Here is a 20,838-nt window from a genome sequence, read left to right on the forward strand (position 1 = left end):
ATGGAAGAGGCAGAGGAATAATCAGAGGGTGGCACAGAGTAGAACTGATTAATTCTCCTGACAGTCCAGGAGTCCCCACAGAGGATATGATGCTAGCAAAATCATATTTGGAGCCCACAGTGTCTTACCCCCAGGTAAGAGACTTTTCCAGTCACAGAGAGGGCTTCCTCTGAGGAGCAGTAGGACATCGTGATGGAGAAAAATTGGGGTTTTGAAAGCCAGGTTGAGTTTGGACTTTAACCTGTGGGTAATCTGGAGCCATTGATACTTCCCGAGCAAGGAACAGGCACCATTTAAGAAACTTGTTCAGATTTGTGAGCTGAAGTGAAAAACAATTCAAACCAGGCTAAGCAACAATGAGGACTCTATTGGCTCCTGTAACCACGCCACAGTTACATGCCTGGGCTGCATGAGTCTGGGAACAGCACTCCTGAATCAAGGCTGTGGAGCTCCCTAGGGGGAGGGTATGGATTTCCTGACCTGGAGGATCAAGGTGTAGTTAGGGAAGCCAGAGGGCTTCCTTATGCCCAAGACAGCCTGTCTCGTCTTTCCCACGCAGGTTGCCCAGGACATCATTCCTAAGGGCTTCCCAAAAGCTCATCCTTTTGCCCTCAACACCCATGTTCCCACAACATCCTGATTCTTCCTTTCCAAGACCCCTATCCCCCATCGCACATGGATTACTCCAACCAAATGCATTTGGGGCATCTGAGCCATCTTTGCCCTCTGCCATCATCCCCAGGGATGCTTTCCATCGGTCCCCACGTGGGACCCATACAAAGCATCCTTCCCACCAACAGACACTTCCCTGCCAAGAACAAGGCCCCCTGATGGGCCAGTGGTCCAGCAGGTGTAGCCCGCCCCCTGGTGGCCCCCATGTTGTGAGGTCCTTTTCATGTGCCCAACTGGGTATGGAAGTTGGACTCTCTCCCTGCCAGCTCCCTGGGATATACTGTAGGGCTTAAGGACAGGCTGCCCCTAAATGTGCCACTTTAGCGGACTGATTATTTTAAATAAGAGTTACCTTAGAGACAGCCTGTGCCAGAAGGACACTCAGACGCTCTGTCCCCCCGAAATCAGGAAGTAAATCTCCTACATGAAAGGTGCACTGCCTGTACCAGGAGGTAAAGAGACACCCTTATCCCCAGGGACGGGAAACTAAGCGCTTAGAAGGCTGCATAAACAACCCTCGTTACTTTCTACTAGTTTACTACTCCAGTCCCAAGTCAAAGCTCCCAAAGTTAAGTTTTGTTTTATCAATTCCTCACAAATGTATTATCTCTTTATCGAAAAAGTAGAAAAAAAAACTCCCTGCCTTGGTCATTTCTTTGGGTCTCAATCTCATTATTGGGCCTTCATGTACATAAAAGAAAACCTTGGTGTTTTTTCTCCCATTAACCTGTCTTCTGTCAATTTAATTCTTAGTGCAGCGAGAGAAACCTTGGACCAAGGGAAATTTCTTCTTTCTCTTCCATACCATAGCCCCAGTGGGCCCAGTCACGTTCCCTACTTCACCTAGCTGTCGTGATTTGTACTCCTGGTCAGCTTTCCCCAGGGTATTAACAGGAAAGCCCTCAGGGATGTGAGGACCTATGTGCCTGTCTGGGAGGCAGAGAGCAGGGGGACTGGAGCACTGGGCCCCACTTGGCAGCCAGTCCTGGAATAGAAGATGAAGTGGCATTGGTGATGCTGGCCACTGGTGATGGAGAATAGGGTAGTCAGCTGGGGTCCTGAACACAGAGAAGAGGACACCCGGCATAAAGTTGGTGGTCAGGAAGTGGTTGGGAGAATTGGAGAATAAGACACAGCCCAGTCTGAAACAGACTCTGGGGCTGTGAGGCTGAGATGTTGCATCTCCAGAGACCTTGCATTTTCAGGGTACCCAGGAACACAAGAAGCCTTCCTAGAGGAGGACACCCTAGCCACTTTCCTCCTACTTCCAAAAGCCCAGACCTGCCCTGCCCAGAGAACTTGGGTAGAACAAGGGGACACAGTCCTGTGCTCACATCCTCCCTGGGAGCTCTGGGTGGAGGGAGGGCAAGGCCCTGCCCTAAAACCCTGTTACGAAGGAATAGCTGGTGCAGAGTGGGTAAGGCAGCTGTACCCTCAGCCCACTGGTGGGATTGGCTTTGGTTCCTGAAGGGGCAGAGAGTCATAGAGTCCCAGGTTGATTTGATGCCTGGGACCCCACACTTTTAGCCCCCACAGGGATTGCCCCTTCAATGCCTCCCCTATGTCCCAAGGCACCAGGTATCACCTGCCCAGGCTAGGAGAGGCGCTCTTGCTTAGCTGATGGCATCTGGCTTCCTTACCCAGGCTCCCCAGGCACGGGGCTCTGGCCCAGCCATAGGTACCCTCTTTATTCCCTGACCTGTGTTTGCAGAGGCTGAGTTGGAGCTGAGGGAGACAAACCCAGACATGCCCAAAGTCTATGGCATGTGATATTTCATGGGCAGGTCTGGTCACAAACACACATCTTGGCACACACAGGTACAAGCTCATTTGTGCTCAGGCTCATCTACGTGCTGGGACACAGGGCACACACACAGTAAGGTTGTCTCTGCCCAGGCTGGTTTCTTCCACCTTGGCATGCCTGTTTCTCTCTCTCTCTATTTCTCTCTCTCTCTCTCTGCCTTGACTTCTGGCTCTCCATGTCCTGTCTCTGCCAAGCATTACCCTGCCCCTTCAGTTCCCCTTGAACCCCGCCTCCCACCCTCCTGATGTTTTTGGACATGATCACAAGTAAGAGCAAGGGAATGTCTGCTAGCAATTTCTCTTTTTTACACAAACTTCCCCAGAGGCTTGGGTGGAGAGAGGGCTGAGCTTTCTGCTTTGGAACTGGGGGAAGACGGGAAGACAGGGAGAAAAAACAGATGTCTATACATCAGCCTGTCCTCTGACACACATACCCCTGCCGCCGAGCCACACACACCTCCTTGGTTCCCGCTAGCACACACTCAGGTGCACCTGCTGCACTTCATCCTTCTAGACTGCTGTCCCACTTGCCTCTTGGGAGCCAGTTCTTAGGGCTCAAGACCCAGGGAACCTCCAATCCCGCTCTGCTGCCAAGGCAGCCATGGGAGGCACTCCCCAGGGTTCCATACCTCAGTGCTGGGCTGGAGACCCTGTCTCCACTGGAAGAGGCCACAGGCAAGTGCTGCCTCTCTCGGGGCCTTGCTTTTCCAGGCAAGGTCCTGCAGATAGAGGATGGCCTGTGGTCCAGGAAGAATGAGTGCGGACTAGAAGGGGGCGCCCAGCCCGGTCTGAGCTTGGAGATGGGTGTGAGGAAATAAAATTTCTGGACAGTTTGGAACCATTACGATTATTTTTAAAATATTCAAAACAAAATGTTTTCAAGAAGTGAAGATACGAGCCATGTGGATTTGGCCAGACCTAGAGAGTCCACACAGCTCCTTAACATTTACTATCTCTGTAAGTCCCTGACAGCTCTTGGCAGGGGGGAAGGTGGGTGGGTGTCACCCAACTCGATTGTTTACTGTATACCAAGCTCTGAGTGGGTACCAGGTGTCCCCGAGGGGGACAGGCTCCTTCAGCGGCAAAGAATAGAGACTCTCTTAGGGAAGGACAGGGGTGAGAGTCCCAGAGCAGGGAGCTCTGCCCTATCCAAAACTTCACAGGAACCCAGCTGTGACTCTGGAGAAACCTACCACCTGGCAGTCCTCGGGGATGATGGGGTCTCACTGCTGAGCTCAGGAAACCGGGCCATTCAGGATCGGAACCACTCCAGACCAGTCCTCTTGTCATTTGTCGTGAATGTGACTCAGCTGTATCTCCCATCCCTGCTTCACTTCGGGTCTGATCACTTGTCTTTCCGCTAGCAACTTACTAATTCTCTTAAGCCCCAGTTTAAATTCTGGGGAGAGAGAGAGAGAGAGTCTGTTTGGCTCAGTTCATTACCATTGTTCAAGTCACTACGGTTATGTAAAACTTTCCTCCAAAGCTTCATGACTTAAAAAAAAAAAAAAACCAAAATCTATATATGCATGTGATCTGCAGTGTGGGCAGGACTTGGTAGAGATTGTTCACCTCTGCTTTATGTGGTGCCACCTGGGCGTCCTGAAGGCTGGGGCTGGCGTCATCTGAGGGCTCACCTTCTCACATCACAGTTGATATCGGCTGGGACTGTTAGGCCGCTGGCTGGAAAACCTGCAAATGGTTGTATTACTCATGCCTTTTACTTACTATACTCTGATGCTTTGACAACTTAGGCTCTTGCTGACTCTGGATGGACTACCCCTCGTGGGGCTAGCTCATTCCTAGAGATAGCGGACAACTCGCCTGTGAGCCTATCTTTCCTATGCAAACCAGCCAATCCAGAGCCCGTCCCCCCAACCCCTCCTTTATGGAACTTTCCCACTCCAGGCCACCATTCCCTTTCCCTAATCACCCCAGGGCCATCCATGTACATCCCAGAGCCCACTGAAATTATTCAAACTAAACAATCCTCAACCAGCCTCGGCTGTCGCTTGTTCCTTTCCATGGAAACCACAATAAAGTCTCTTGTCACAGCTTCCTTTTCTCCTGGTCTGCTCCCTGACCAACCCGTGTGCTTCCTTGTGAGAGCCCCCATGCCATGATGCGCCCCCTTCTCTTGGGAACTGTGAGTATCACAGACTGTCTTTTCAACAGCAATCACCTCCTGATCTGTTGGTTTCACCATATGTGAATAATAATAAAACCCATGTTTAATTTTTTTCTTATTTTTTAAAATTTAAAGTCAATTAGCCAACAAATAGTACATTGTTAGTTTCAGATGCAGTGTTCAACAATTCTAAAACCCGTGTTGTTGTTTCTTTTTTAAGATTTTTTATTTATTTATTCGACAGAGATAGAGACAGCCAGCGAGAGAGGGAACACAAGCAGGGGGAGTGGGAGAGCAAGAAGCAGGCTCATAGCAGAGGAGCCTGATGTGGGGCTCGATCCCATAACGCCGGGATTACGCCCTGAACCGAAGGCAGACGCTTAACCGCTGTGCCACCCAGGCGCCCCTAAAACCCGTGTTTTAAAACAGTGGTCTCTGGGTGCCTGGGTAGCTCAGTTGGTTATGCGGCCAACTCTTAATTTCGGCTCAGGTCATGATCTCAAGTCCTGGGCTGGAGCCCTGCACCGGGCTCTGCACTCTGTGGGGAGTCTGCTTGTCCCTCTGCTCCTCCCCCTGCCTCGTGTACTCTCTCTCAAATAAATTCTTCATTCATTTTTTAAAAAGAGAGTGAGAGAGAGAGATCACAAGTAGGGGAAAGGGGCAGAGGAAGAAGCAGACTCCCCGCTGAGTGGGGACCCCGATGTGGGGCTGGATCCCGGGACCCTGAGATCATGCCCTGAGCCAAAGGCAGACACTTAACTGACTGAGCCACCCCAGACGCCCCTCAAATAAAATCTTTAAAAACAAATAAATGAAACAATGGTCTCTCCAGTGGCCTGGGCTTCCTTACATCATGGTAGCTGGGTTGCCAGAGTGAGTGGCTCTGAGAGCCCAGCTGGGAAGCCGTATCACATTTTCTCACCTAATCTCAGAAGTTAGTGTTACTTCTTCGGCTTTCCGTGGACCGAGGCAGCCACAAAGCCCTATCTGGGATCAGGGGGAGGAGAAACAGACTCCACCTCTTGCTGGGGCATGGCAAAGTGATACAACGTGACTAGACATACTGTGGGGGCAAGTTTTGGAAAGTACGATCTGCCAAATTGGCCTCCCTGGACAGAACTCTTCATGCCGGGCCGCCTCTTAGGTCAGCGGCCAGTCCATGGTGGGGCGGCTCTTAGGTCAGCTGTCCACTCCCACCCCAGTACTGCCCCCAGACCTGAGCAAGAGGAGCCCCTGCCCTCTCATTCGTGTCCTTATCCAGGCTTCCCCTTCTCCATGGGAGGAGGAATCTGCAGGACAACAGGGCATGTGACTACCTGAAGTCTGTGTACCACGGGCCCTGTTTTAGAACATAGTCAGAGCACCCACACCCCTGGAATTTCCTATCCAAACAGCTCTGAACCCTTCGAAGATCAGCACGCATATCTTCCCTGAATCTGTTTCCTGAGGGCTGACCTCATCGTTGGTGAGCAATGGCCAAAGGGTGGCTGTTTGCAAGGCGGGATGTGGGGGGAAGGGGAAGGTAAGGGTGCAGCTGGAATGGACTGGTGGAGGAGAGCCACTGCCCAGCCATGGTGCCTCATGTGTCAGGGGAGGAGGAAGGCAGGCTGTGGCCCGTGGCTTGGGCCTGGCATGCTCCCGCACAAACCTTCAAGGAATCTGATTACTTAAATTTTAAGCTGGTCTTCCAGACTTAGGTTTCTTTGCAGTTTCCTGGATTGGACTGGGTGGAGTGAAGCATGCAGAATCTGGGCTTCCATTTGTTCTCTTGGCCCACGAATGTCAGAAGTGGGCCTTCCCTTGTCCAGTTGGCTGCCGAGAGGTGGTGGTACTTTCTGAGGCGTAGAAGATAGCGTGGGGAAGAGCCCAGGTGGCTGCAGTTTGCGTCAAGCACTGTCGAGGGACTATCTTCACCAGTCCTCACGACCTCTCTGGGAGATGGGATTAATAATGACGTATTAGAAACAAGACGTGGGATCAAAGAGGTCGAGAGCCATGCTCCATCGCACAGCCAGAGAGCAGAGCTGAGACAGCAGTGGAGATGCCCTCACGTCTGGGCAGCTGCTCGAGATTACAGGGCAAGTCATGGGCCAGGAGAGTTTCCAGATCTTGACTCTGTGCTTCAAGTGGGATGGCTCAGTAGATGAGTGCCCTTGATTTATTTGAGGAAGAAACGACAGAAATCTAGAGAAGGATTAGTAAAGCCTCCTCAATCTGAGTGGAGACACGTTCATCTGGGGCGAGTAGCGCATGATCAGGGACTGAAATGGCACTTTTCCCTACATTCTGGATAAGGAGGCCTGAGACCCAGAGTCTCCTAGTTGGGTGTTCACTAGATCATGGAGATATGACCTCAGGAAGCCCAACTCACAACAGTCTGTGGACTGTTCCAAGAGAGATATGAGGAGATGGAGAGAAATGGCAAGAGAGTAAGACATAACCCTAAAACTACATCCTATCTATCATGCCTCTCCTTCGCATATGCTGTTCTCTCTGCCAAGAATGTTGTTCCCTGCTCTGTGCCTTGAGTAACTCTTCCCTGCCTCCCAAGGCCCAGGTATCATGGCGGCTCCTTTTCTGAGTTTAGTACTCCTGCTCTGTGCTCCCTTGGCCTTTGGACTGATTAATCTGGAAAGAGCAATAGCAGGGTGAGAAGGGAGAGGTGACACGGATGTCCCCTGAATCAGTCTGCAAACTGATATAACACATCCTGGCCCTGGTGGACTAGGCTGCACCCTCAGATGAGGCCATCCCGCGTGCTGCCCGGGGCCCCTGCCTCTCACCCTGTTTCTCCTTCCTACTCAGAAAAGCTTGATATGCCAAGAACATTTCCCTTTGCAATACTGAAACCCATTTTTCTTCTTTCAAACTTCATTCAACTTTAAGGTCTCTTTTTCCCCTTTAGTTATACAAACATATTTTCTTCAATGGTGAGGTCCTGACAGATGACCAGCCGCCCCTCCAGTGCTGTGTCTGGCTGAGACCAGCAAGCAAGACTGCCCGCACTTTCCAAAGGCAGCTGATGAAGTACAGGACTTCCCCAGGCGAGACTCTTGGGATCACACCCCTTTTCTTCCTTTTTGAGAATGGAAGCTGCATCCACATTTAAACTACTTTATTTCCAAATTATTATTTATAAAAGGACCGTCTCTGCCACTTTCTTGTTGGTGCTAAGCTGGTTTAAAAGTTCCAGAGGCAGAGGCACCTGGGTGGCTCAGTCGTTTGGGTATCCAGCTTTTGGTTTCGGCTCAGGTCATGATCTCAGGTCGTAAGATCAAGGCCTACATCCAGCTCTGCGCTAAGCATGGAGTCTGCTTAAGATTCTCTCTCTTCCGGGGTGCCTGGGTGGTGCAGTCGTTAAGCATCTGCCTTTGGCTCAGAGTGTGATCCCAGCGTTCTGGGGTCGAGCCCCACATCAGGCTTCTCCGCTAGGAGCCTGCTTCTCCCTCTCCCACTCCCTCTGCTGTGTTCCCTCTCTCACTGGCTGTCTCTCTCTGTCAAATAAATAAATTAAAAAAAATCTTAAAAAAAAAAAAGATTCTCTCTCTTCCTCTACCTTTGCGCCTCTCCCCAGCTCTCTCTCTTTCTTGGGGAAAAAAAAAAAGTTTCAGAGGCAGCAAAGCATTCACCAGCCCTAGCAATGGTTGTTATCAGCAAGACCTCACTCAAAATCAACTCAAGAAAATAGCTCCAAACCAGAGACTGCAAACTGGCGGCTCAGGGGTCCATGCCGGGGGCAAACATGGTTGGTTGTTGTTCTCACTGGGGTTGCTTGTTTTCACTTGTACCATGCACACTCTCACAATGGATTTGTTAAAAATAATTATAGGCTTAAAGAAACATTGCAAGAATAAAGAATTCCCATATCCTCTTCAACTAGATTCCTTAAATATGCACTGTTTATCCCCCTCTGTTATTATCATTTGAACCACGTGAAAGAAAGTTGCAGATTTGCCCTTAAAGGCTTCAGTGAATATTTCCTAAAAAACAAGAATAGTCTCTTACATAACCATGTACAATTACCAAAACAGAATATCAACACTGAGACAGAATTATTATCTGGTCTATAGACCTTCCTCACCTCTCACCAATTAAGGCGTTTCTGTCTTTTGAAGCAAAAGAGAAAATTTATCTTTTTCTGGTCCAGGAGCCAATCTAGGATCATGTTGTCCTGTTTTATTATTTCCTTAATCTGGAACGGTTCCTTGGTCTTTGTCTTTCATGCTCTTGCCAGTTTTGAAGAGTCCAGGGCAGTTCTTTTGTAGAAAATCCCTTAATAGGAGTTTGCCTCTTGTTTTCTGATGATTAGATGCGGAGTATGCATTTTTGGCAGGAATGCTCCAGAAGTGTTGTATTCCTAACAGTGTGTCATGTGATGAGGCCCATCATGTTGCTTTGTGGCATTAGTGGTAACATTCACTTTGATCACTTGGTTAGGACAGCATCTCTAGGGGTTTGTCCACTGTAAATTTTGTCCCTGTGTATTTTGCCGGGGGGGGGGCGGTTGTACTTTGAGACAATGTAAATATCCTTATTCTCAACAAATGTTTACTCTCTGGTTTTAGCATGTGTTGATTCCTACCTGAATCAGTTACTGCTATCAGATTTTCCCTGTTTGGGAAAAGTGGCAATTTGTTCAAGTTAGCTTTTGTGTGTGTTTGGCATCTCCCCATTATTCTTTGAGCCCTTCTTTAATTTCTAGTACAAAATGTTCCAGGCTTATCTTGTCCTTTTCCTGCCCTAGTGCTGGAATCAGTCATTTGTCTAAGGAGCCTTGATTCTGTTCAGTGGAGAATGATATTTACAAACAGGATCTGCGTGCTAGCTGTTATTGATTCTAGGCTCACGCAGTGGACGCAGCTATGTAAATGTATCTATCTATCTTCATCTGTATCAATTTCTCTATCTATATCAATCAAACTCAAAATCAGTCATCCATCCATATTCAATCTACTAAAACCATGAGCTTTTAAGTGATACCTCCAGCTACTATCTAACACCACACCATTATGGCCCCCTCTTCCCGTATCTGTAACTCCCTCCTCTGACAGTGAGAAACTTGACTCCTGTTATCCACGGTACCTTGGTAGATGCAATCCTAGAAAACCCAGAAAGTATGGGTTAGCTTCAGAATCCTAACCCATCCCATTGCAAAACAAACAAACAAACAAACAAAAACTAACAAAAAAACACCACTGAACTAGAGTTCAATATTTATTTCAAGTTCTCTTTTTCTTTTGTCAAAATACTTTATTCAAATGTTACTTGGATTAGTTCTTCCACCCCCAAATCAGGGTCATTTTTTTCTCTACTGTAGGGTTTTCCCCATTCTTGTTAATTTTTCTTTTTTAGGTAAGTCAAACATTCATATGGCCACACAGTTCAGAGCTCTATGGAAAGGTACATCCAGAGAAGTATCACTGTCTTGTCCGTTGTACCTCCCCCTGGACCCTGCTTCTGCCTTACCACTGTGGGCAATCGTTCCCATGAATTTCTGCTTTGTCCTTCCTGTGTTTTCCTCTTCTGTACAAACAGCATCTATTTCTAATTAATAATACAAATGTATCTATTTCTAATTTCCTCCACAAAAGGTTGCATGCAATAGATACTCATTAGTATCTTTCTTTTTCACTTAATACAGCCTGCAAATAACTCCATTTCAGGTTATCGAGATCTTCTTCTCCTTTCTTCTTCTTCTTCTTCTTCTTCTTCTTCTTTCTTCTTTCTTCTTTCTTCTTCTCTTCTTTTCTGCATGGCATACGAATATCTTTAGGGTACGTGCCTGGCTAATTGGGTAAAAAGTAAACACACGTGTAATTTTGTTAGGAATTGCCCATTTCCTCCCAGGAGGATTGTATCAATTTGCATTTCCACCAGCAATGTATGAAAGTGCCTCTTTCCCCACAGCCACAACAATAGAATGTGTTGTCATATTGTAAATTTTTGCCAATCTGCTAGGAGAGAAATGGTATCACAGCAGAGTTTAAATTTGTATTTCTCTTATAATGTGAGTTGAACATATTTTCACATGTTTAAGGCCCATTTAAATCTCTCTCTCTATATATATATACATACTTTAGTGAACTGTCCATTCATGTCTTTGCCCATATTTAAAAAAAACTCACCTCCTCCATGTTTCTGAGCTCTTTCTATATTAAGGATATTGGCCCTTATCTGCAACATAGATTGCAAATATTTTCTCCCATTTTATCATTTGACTTTGCTTATAGTGTTTTTTTGTTTTTTGTTTTTTGTTTTTTTTTTTGCCAAGAGGAAATTTTTTAGTTTTATGTGGTCAAATTTATCAATCTGTTCTTTATTGCCACCAGATTTTGAGGTTTAGTTAGAAAGCCTTTCCTGACACCTAGATTATGCAGGGATCCATCCATATTTTCTTCTAGTGCTTGTGTGGTTCCATCTTATACAGTTAGATCTCTGATCCATTTGGAGTTTATTCTCTTGTAGTGTGTGAGATAAGGATCTAGTTTTTTCTTTGTTCCATGGCTACCCTGTTGTCCCAGCACCATTTATTAAAAAAGTCAATCTTTGCCCTAGTGATTCAAGATCCCACCTTTATTGTATATATATTTTCATATGTATTTAGGTTGCTTTCTGGGCTTTCTATTCTGTCCTGCTGGGCTATTCATGCACCAGTATCATAGTTTTAATTATAGAGGCCCTAGAGTATGTTTTAATGTCTCATAGGACTAGTCCCTGACCCCTTGTGAAAGCTTTTTTCCCCCTCAGTATTTTTCTAGATATTCTTGCACATTTATTTTTCCATATAAATTTTAGTATCAACTTGCTGAGCACCATTAAAAAAGAATTTGTCCCAAAAATGTTCCTAAAATTTTGAATTAGTTCCTAACATCTGCTTATTTTTTTAAAGATTGATTGATTGATTTAAGAGAGACAGCAAGGAGGGGCAGAGGGAGAGGGAGAGAGAGAATCTCAAGCAGACTCCACGCCCAGCGCAGAACCCCATGTGGGGCTCAATCTCACAACCCTGAGATCATGACCTGAGCCAAAATCAAGAGTTGGACACTTAACTAACTGAGCCACCCAGGTGCCCAGTTCCTTACATTCAAAATGGGGAGGAAATACGGATTTCTGGTTTCTCCCGAAAATTGGGATGGTCTATCAACATGGGCCTTTTCTTTCCACATGACCTAAACGTGTAGAGTACAGCAGTAGCTGTGACCTTCACAAAGGCCCGCGGTCTCCAGGGCTACCACAGTGCCCACCACTCCCTCTCACCCCTGACATCTCACCCCTGACCTTCACACATCGAAGTTCCTTCCATGGCATGTGCGTTGGTGACACAAGCTCTAAATGACCAGGAAAGGTATACACCATGTCCACCCTTTGTTCTCTATTTCTCTGTGTCACAATAAAAGGTTATTAAAGGGATTTGTGCCTGTTTTGTTCACTGCTGTATTTCCAGGGCTCAACAAGAGAGCTTCGGGCATAGTTGGCCCTTGGTAAATATTTGTTTGATGAATGAATTTTTATAGATAGGAAACCAGAAGTGCCCAAAACGTGTTCTCTCTTCAGAAGACCACTGAAAACAAATTAAGTAGAACTGGCACATTGTGGGTGGGGGTTAGTTGGTACAACCCCTACAGAGGGCGTCCTGGCAGTAGTTCTCAAAATTACAAACACGCAGGTCAGTTGTGCTCACTCTTCTACTTCTAAACATTTGTCCTAACACATACGTGCACACAGGCAAAATGATAATGTCCAGGGTTATTTATTGTAGTAATAACAAAGGATGGGAAAGAAATGAAATTTTCTTCACATGGGGACTGATTGCCTAACTTATGGCTTCGCTAAACATTAAAACAATGGAATACTATGCAGGTGATAAAAAGAATAAGAACACTTTCTCTGAACTGAGAGGGATGAACACAAGGTACAGAACAGTAGATATAGGGGTGCCTGGGTGGCTCAGTTGTTAAGCGTCTGCTCAGGGCGTGATCCCAGGGTCTTGGGATTGAGCCCCGCGTCGGGCTCCCTGCTTGGTGGGAAGCCTGCTTCTCTCTCTCCCACTCCCCCTGCTTGTGTTCCCTTTCTTGCTGTCTCTCTCCGTCAAATAAATAAATAAAATCTTAAAAAAAAAAAAAAAGAATAGTAGATATAGCAGGCTGCCTTTTGTGTATAAAAGGAAAAAACAAAGATTCGTATTTATATGTGTTGGTAGGTACATAAGGAAACTCTGGATGCAATCATAAGGAACAAATCAAATGGTTAGTCGGGGGGTGGAGGAAGTATGGGGGAAGAAACTGAGCAAATGGGGATAGGGAGGGAAACCTCTCTCTCTGTCTCTCTTTCTTTCCATGACTCTGAAGAGTAGATTTTAAACCAAGTATTTATATATGCCTACATAATGCATGCCTACATATACACACATGTATAAAAACAGGTATTAAACTGAAAAGATAGTAGAGGAAGCCATCAGACCCTGGAGGCCACAACTATTCAGCCAGGACCCTCTGTAGGGACAACCATGGGATGGGGTCACTCGCTGGTATTTCATCCAGTCCTGCTCAAAGATGATATATTGCACATGTTAATTCTATTTTGACAGAAAAGGCAGTGAAATATGTTTCCGCTCCTACTATCTTGCATTCGGAAACTCCCAGAGAGCACTTTGCAAATTGACAGTCAATAAACCACTTCACCCAGTGGAGACATAGAGCAAACTCCAAGATGGAATGTTGCTAACCACGCCACAGAGAATGCCCCTCCCCCCATGCTCCATGATAAAAAAGTGAAATATTACAGCTAGTGAAATTGTGAATTTAGCAAAGAAAGAATTTATGGAGTAACTATAGTTCTAGAATGATAGAAATCTATATCTTCTAAAATGTTAAAATGCAAATTCAGGAAATCTGCAGAGAATACCACAGATCTTACATATTATATAGGGTTTGACACATGGCATATGATCCATGTGAAGTGAATTTTAAGAAAGGAAATGTATTAAGCTGAGTGCTGTTACTCAAATACATTAAATAGATGAATCTGTATCTGTCATAGCATTTATCAAAATATTTTCAACGGGGGAGCCCGGAGAATAATTAGAACTAATACTGTGGCAGGTAATATTTTGGATGTATGGACATCTCAATAACTTGCCTTTTGCTCTTTTTTGGTTTATAATTTAATTTTTTTTCTGGGAGTGCCAGTTTCTTAGGAGTTATTAGCTTCTTTTAAAAATAATTCTCAAGTAGCAAGCTACTCTGTTTTACCTCCTTGCAGGCCTCTAACAACAAACAGATTTTTAACCTTCTTGCTAGGCAAAATACTGGTGTTTTAATTCAGTATGCTGCAGCTCGAGGTCATATATTCAAAGTAGAAGAATATTAATTGTCGAAAAACTTTAGCATAAACCAGCTGAAAATAATGATCGTGTGCAGTGAAAAGAGTCTTTAGCTCCTAGGCTCAGAGCATGCAGTTGACCGTTCACACATACGCACCTGCACACGGACTCGGAGAAGAGTCTCTATGCAAGAACACAAAGAGCTTAGAATCGAAGTATGCCTGTTACATGCCTAGGATATGTTTCAAATGATTTTTCTAGCAACTGCAATGACATTGCAGAGCAAATGTTGCCAAGAGATACCCATTGACTTAGTAGCATTTCACCCATTGTTACAAAAAGATTAAGAGCGAATCTCCTTGACCACGATATAGTTTTGGAGGAGGGGTGGGGAAAATAGATTCCAAAACATAGAGAAGGGCCCCATTTCAGGAAGGATCATGTTCCCCACGCCATTCTCTCATTTTCTCTATTGTCCTGCAACTTGAAATGAGCGCTCATTTTAAAAACTGTTTTTATAAGTTTATGGTTGAAGTATTTTTGTAGTTGTTGTTCTTTTAAAAGCTGCTTGCTTTCTTTTCCCATGATTCCCACTAACTGCATAACTTCATTTCTTTATTCGTGGGGGCCCTCGGCACGACTTCACTGACGTTTTGGGAAGTTAAATGTTCTGTTCCCATAAACACCAAAAATATCCACAGGCTTTTTAGGCAGTTGTTGGAAAGGCAGCCGTGACTTGTCCTGACCAGCGGGGGACAGCCAGGAGCCAGATTATGTGATTTCCATCCAGTTAATTCATACCCTTGAGGGTGAGGTGCTGCGTTCACCTCAGGCCTTCCCTTGAAGCTTCAGAACAGGCTGGGGGCTGCTCTCCTTCGAGGCCCCTACTAGCCGAGCTCCTGGCACTGCCTCTCCTGCCTCACTTCACACCTGTGCCCATTGGCTTTTACTGGACACTGGGCTCTTCTCCGTTTCTTGAACAATCTAGGCTTCTGCGTCTTTGCACATGCTGTTCCCTTTGCACATGCTTTTCCCTCCTTCTTCACCTGGTTATTTCTCCCTCCCAATCATCTCGTTAAGGAAGGCTTCTATGCTACCCAAAACCCTTTCATTTCATGACCTCCTAACACCCTATTTTGGTATGGTTGTCTGTATGACCGTCTATAGGACTATTGTTAGTAACTGTAGTTATACTGCCTTGTTGTAGTTTGCTGAGGGGGGCGGTGTTAGCCTGGGAGGCCCTGAACCCTCCCTGTGAGGACCCACGTCCACACCCAAACTCACAAGAAGCTTCTGGGCTGATACCGTATGCTTTACAGCGAGACCTGTGACTACCAGTAGTTTCTTCAGTGACCTTGAAAGTTGGGGGCAGGGGTTGAGGCTAAAGGCATCTGTTTCCCTTTTCTGTTCAACATTTGTTTTCCCAGAAATTAAGAATGGCTCCTTTTTCCTTTTGCTTAGTTTTCTCTGTATTGCTTGCTAATTCATCGCCCAACTTAGCTCAGGCTGTTTATATCTCCCTTCCTATGACCAAATGTGTTAGGTGTTCTTCAGCACTGAATAGTGATGAAGCGGCATCTCCCAGAGCCTTCTGACGCGCTCTCGGTTCGGCTGGGCTCACTCTCGCCCACTGCTGGTGGCGATGCAGAATGGCACGGCCACTTTGGAAGAGAGTTTGACGGTTCCCTATAAAACCAGACACACCCTTACCATTCCATCCTGCACTTGCACTCCTTGGTATTTACTCAAATGAGTCGAACATTTACATCCACACAAAAACCTACACACAGATATTCGAGAAGTTCTATTCATAACCGCTAAAGCTTGGAAGCAACCAAGATGTCCTTCAGTAGGTAAATGGATATATAAACTGAGCTACATGCAGACTATGAAATATTATTCAGCGCTAAAAACAAATGAGCTGCCGAGCCACGAAAAGACGTGGAAGAAATGTAAATGCATTTTACTAAGTGGAAGAAGCCAGTCTGAAAAGACTATGTACTGTATGATTCCAACCATGTGACCTTCAGGAAAAGGCAAAACTATAAAACTTTCAGAAAAAAAAAGCAGGAGGAAATATTCACAGCTTCAGGTTTGGTGAAGAGTCCATAGACATGACACCAAAAACATGATCCATAAAGGAAATAATCAATAAATCGATAAGTGGAAAGACAAATCACAGACTGGGAGAAAATATTTCTGAACCACATATCTAACAAAGGAGTAGTACCTAGAATGTATCAAGAGCTGTCCAAACTCTGCAGCAAAACATCATACAGTCCAATTCAAAGACGGGCAAAAGGCTTGGAGAGAGGTTTCACCGAAGAGGATATACTGATGGCAAATAAGCCCATGAAAAGATGTTTGGCATCACTACCTGTTAGGGAAATGCAAATTAAAGCTGCAGGAAGATATTGCATCTGTATAAACAGCAAATAAAAAATAGTGATGATACTAAATGCTGGCGAGATTGTAGAGAAACTGCGTCTTTCCTACATTGCCGTGGGAATGTAAAATGGAACAGCTACTGGAAAATAGTTTGGCAGGTTCTTATACAACTAAATATACACTAACTGTATGACTCAGTAATTGCACAGTTAGGCATTTATCACAGAGAAATGAAAACTTATCTTTTCAAAAACCTATGAATGTCATAATATAGCATTATTCGTAACAGCCCCAAACTGGAACAACCCACATGCCCTTCAGCAGGCGAACAGTCAAGCAAGCCATGATACCACCACACCACGGACTATCATAGAAATAAAAAGCTACAGACTATGATATATGTAACAACTTGGATGGATCTCCAGAGAATTACTCTGAATGAAAAAAATAAAAAGCCAATCTTGAGGGTTATCCACTTTTTAAAAAAAAGATTATTTATTTATTTATTTATTTGACAGAGCTGGACAGCCAGTGAGAGAGGGAACACAAGCAGGGGAGTGGGAGAGGAAGAAGCAGGCTCCCAGCGGAGAAGCCTGATGTGGGACTCGATCCCGGAACGCCGGGATCACGTCCTGAGTCGAAGGCAGACGTCCAATGACTGCGCCACCCAGGCGTCCCTCCACTTTTTTTTTTTAAGCACAATTAAAAGGAGTTCAGACATTTTTGTTTCTCTGATCCCAGTCAGATAAATTTACTCCCAGTCCACACAATGTTTGGCAAAGCAAAATTTGTCTACACAATTTCAACACAGTATTTGCAAACACCTGACAGGTTATTTCCCAGTTTAGACTTTGGAATATAATTTCTCACTATGTTCAGCAATGTTACGGATACCACTTGGGCCAATGGAAAAAAAAAAAAAAGAGCCTACTGAATCCATATATTGTATCTATAGGATAGTACCAGAAAACTAGTGTTACCACTGTGGAAACTAACTACCAAACATGAACTTGGGAATCTCCCTCCTCTGGCTCTTCCCACATGGCTGAAGAAGGCTTTGCACACATGGCCATTTGTATGGAAGTCTCATATGCAAAGTGGGTATTTCTGCAGAGAAAAAAGGGAATGATTTTGTGAATAGAAACAAATCTTACTAGAATGTACAAGTGGAAAGAAGAAAGGTTATGTACTCTACGTTTCCATTTCTAAAACCTCCTCTAAAAGACAAAATTATAGAGATGGAGACTAGATGAATGGTTGTCAGGGGTTAGGGATGGTGGGGGAGGGGTAGCATGAAGGAGTCCCTTTGTGGTGATTAATCTTAAAAAAATGTTTGAGTTATAGTTGACATACAACATTATATTAGTTTCAGGTATACAAAACGATGTGGTGATTAATCTTGATTATGGTAGTGGTTATGCAAGTCTATGTAGGTGATCAAATTGCATGAAACACACACACACACACACACACACACACACACACACACAATTCAATGCATGTGTAAAAAACTGATGGGGGCACCTGGGTGGCTCAGTCAGTTAAGCCTCTGACTCTTGATTTCGGTTCAGGTCACAATCCCAGGGTCATGAGATCGAGCCCCTGGGGCTTGTGCTCAGCACAGAGTCTGCTTGTGATTCTCTCTCTCCCCCTTCCTCTCCCCCCCAATTCTCTCTCTAAAATCAATGAATCGATCAACCTTAAAAAAAAACCTAATGAAATCTGAATATGGTCTGCAGATTGTACCAATGAAAATTTTTCCTTTTTGATACTATATGTAGTATAGTTATGCTAGATGTTACCATTGAGGAAGGCTGGGTGAAGGGGACATGGGACTTCTTCGTACTATTTTTCAGCTGCCTGTGAATCTCTATTTCCCCCAAAAGTTAAAAAAAAAAAAAAAAAGCCAATGACGCAACAAAATAATTATAGCACACATGACGAAGTGGTGGATTCCCAGGCATTTGTTATAATCATGTTTGCACTTCCCTGAAATATTTCCCATAATTAAGAAAAATGGCATGGGGAAGATATTTCTTTTTTCTTTCGTAGCAGTGGATTAAAAAATACCTAGGAGTTGCCCACAACCTTATTATGAGTCAACAGGATGGCAAAGCTGCCGATGAAACACGGATAAAGATTCTAGTTACTGAATGTAGTTCTATACTGGCAACTCACAGCAAGGACGGAAATTTGAGGGGTAGCTTCATTATAGGGTGACAGTTATTTTCCTCTTTATGTCAGAGATGGTGCAGGATGTGGAAACTGTTATACAAACAGTTTTAGGAACTGGAGATTTCTTTATGCAGGAAAGAGAAAGGTTATATAGCAGCTCTTTTTCATATGCTTTGAGTGCTGTCATGGAGACAAAATTGACTTTTTTTTTTTTTTTTAAGAGAGGCTTAGAACAGATGGTGGAGAGAGGTGGTGAGACAGTGGGAAGAGTAGACAAATAGACCAGTGGAATAGAATAGAGACCCAGGAATGAACTCTATGATCAAATGATTTTTGATAAGGATGCCAAGACCATTCAATGGGGGAAAAGACAGTCTTTTCAACACATGGTGCTGGGACACCCAGATATCCACATGCAAAAAATGAAGTTGGACCCCTACCTCACACCACATACAAAAATTAACTCAAAATGGAGGCTGGACCTCAATCTAAGACATGGAGCAAAAAAGACTCTTAGAAGAAAACATAGAACAAAAGCTTCCCAACATTGGATTTGGTAATGATTTCTTGAACATGACACCAAAGGCACAGGTAAAAAGACAAATTGGACTCCATAAAAATGTAAACATTTTGTGCATCAAGAGGCACTATTCAGAGTAAAAGGGCAACCCACAGAATGGGAGAAAATGTTTGCAAATCATATATCTGATACAGGTTTTATACCCACAATATATAGAGAACTCCTAAAACTCAGGAGCAACAACAACAACAAAAACATCCCAATTAAAAAATGGGCAGAGGACTTGAGTAGACATTTCTCCACAGAAGATAAACAAATGAAAATATGCTCAATATTACAAATTGTTAGGAAAAAGTAAGACAAACCTATAATGAGATATCACCTCACACCTATTAGGATGGCTACTGTCAAAAACGAACAACCCTCCCCCTGCAAACCCAGAAAACAAATGTTGGCGAGGATGTGGACACATGGGAACCCCTGTTCATGGTCGGGAGTGTAAGTAGTGCAGCCGCTGTGGAAAACTGTATGGTGGCTCCTCAAATAATGAAAAATAGAACTAACCATGTGCTCTAGCCATTGCATTTCTGAGTATGTACCCCCAAAGAACTGAAAGCAGGGTCTTGAAGAGATATTTGTACACTCATCTTCGTCGCAGCATTATTCACAATAGCCAGAAGGGGGAACAACCCAAGTGCTCTGCGGAGTAGTGGATGGAGAAGCAGAATGTGGTCCATACCTACGATGGAGTAGTATTCAGCTTCAAAAGGAAGGAGAATTCTGCAATTTGCTACAACGTGGAGGGAACTTGCGGACATTACGCTGAGTGAAATAAGCCAGAGCCAGCCAAAAAAGGTAAACGTTGTATGATCCTACTTACCTGAGGTACTTGGAATAGTCAAAATCATAGAGACAGGAAGTAGAAGGGTGGCTGCTAGGTGAGGGGAGGGGAGAATGGGACCTGCTTAACAGGTACAGAGTTTTGGTTTTACGTAATGCAAAGAGCTATGGGGATGGATGGTGGTGATGGTTGCATAACAACATGAATTACTTCATGCCACTGACTGCATCATTAAAAATGGCTAAGATGGTTCATTGTATATTATGTGTATTATATCAACAATTTTTCAAAAAAGGGGAAAAAAGGAGTCTGGGGATGAATGGTTGGGATGGCTGGGAAAACAGAGGGAGATCCCAAGGTTCAGGTGGCACTGAGCAGTAGGGTGGGGAAATCACGACAATGCTCCATCGAATGGAATGCTTGACAGAAGCAGGAAGAATGTAATTTTGGGGATGCTGAAGAAAAAATTTCCGTAGCGAATGACCTCCAGAGTAGATGACAATTCCAAGATTCAGATTCTAGATGTAACTGATATGAACAGTCAGACCTTGCTGTTCATGAAAGTACAGACAGAGCCATAATGACACCATGCCCAAGCATTTGTACTTGAGCCAGGCTCATTCAAATGAATGCCCTTGAATCTCCTCTTTGGGCATGATCATGATTGGTATGCAGCTGCAGGATTCCCTGTATCCATCTAGCCTGAGAGTCCTAAATGAGCTTATTTTCTAAGGTCCCTTAGACCAGGTTCTGGTACATGGTGGGGTGGGGTAGTTGTAGTGGGGAGGGGATTGCTCACCAATAACCAGAACTCTCTTCTGCCGGTCACCTGTCTCTCAGGGCCCTGGTGGGCATGGCCCTCTTCTCCTCTTCTCTCCTGCTGGGTGTTGGCCCATGATCTGCCTAAATCCATAGCTCATCTTCTCAAACACACCCCTCTACTCTATATCTCACATGTCATGTCAACAGGTTTGGACACGGCATAAAAA

Source organism: Ursus arctos, unplaced genomic scaffold, assembly GCF_023065955.2.
Source record: "Ursus arctos isolate Adak ecotype North America unplaced genomic scaffold, UrsArc2.0 scaffold_20, whole genome shotgun sequence".
NCBI classification, from domain to species: Eukaryota; Metazoa; Chordata; class Mammalia; order Carnivora; family Ursidae; genus Ursus; species Ursus arctos.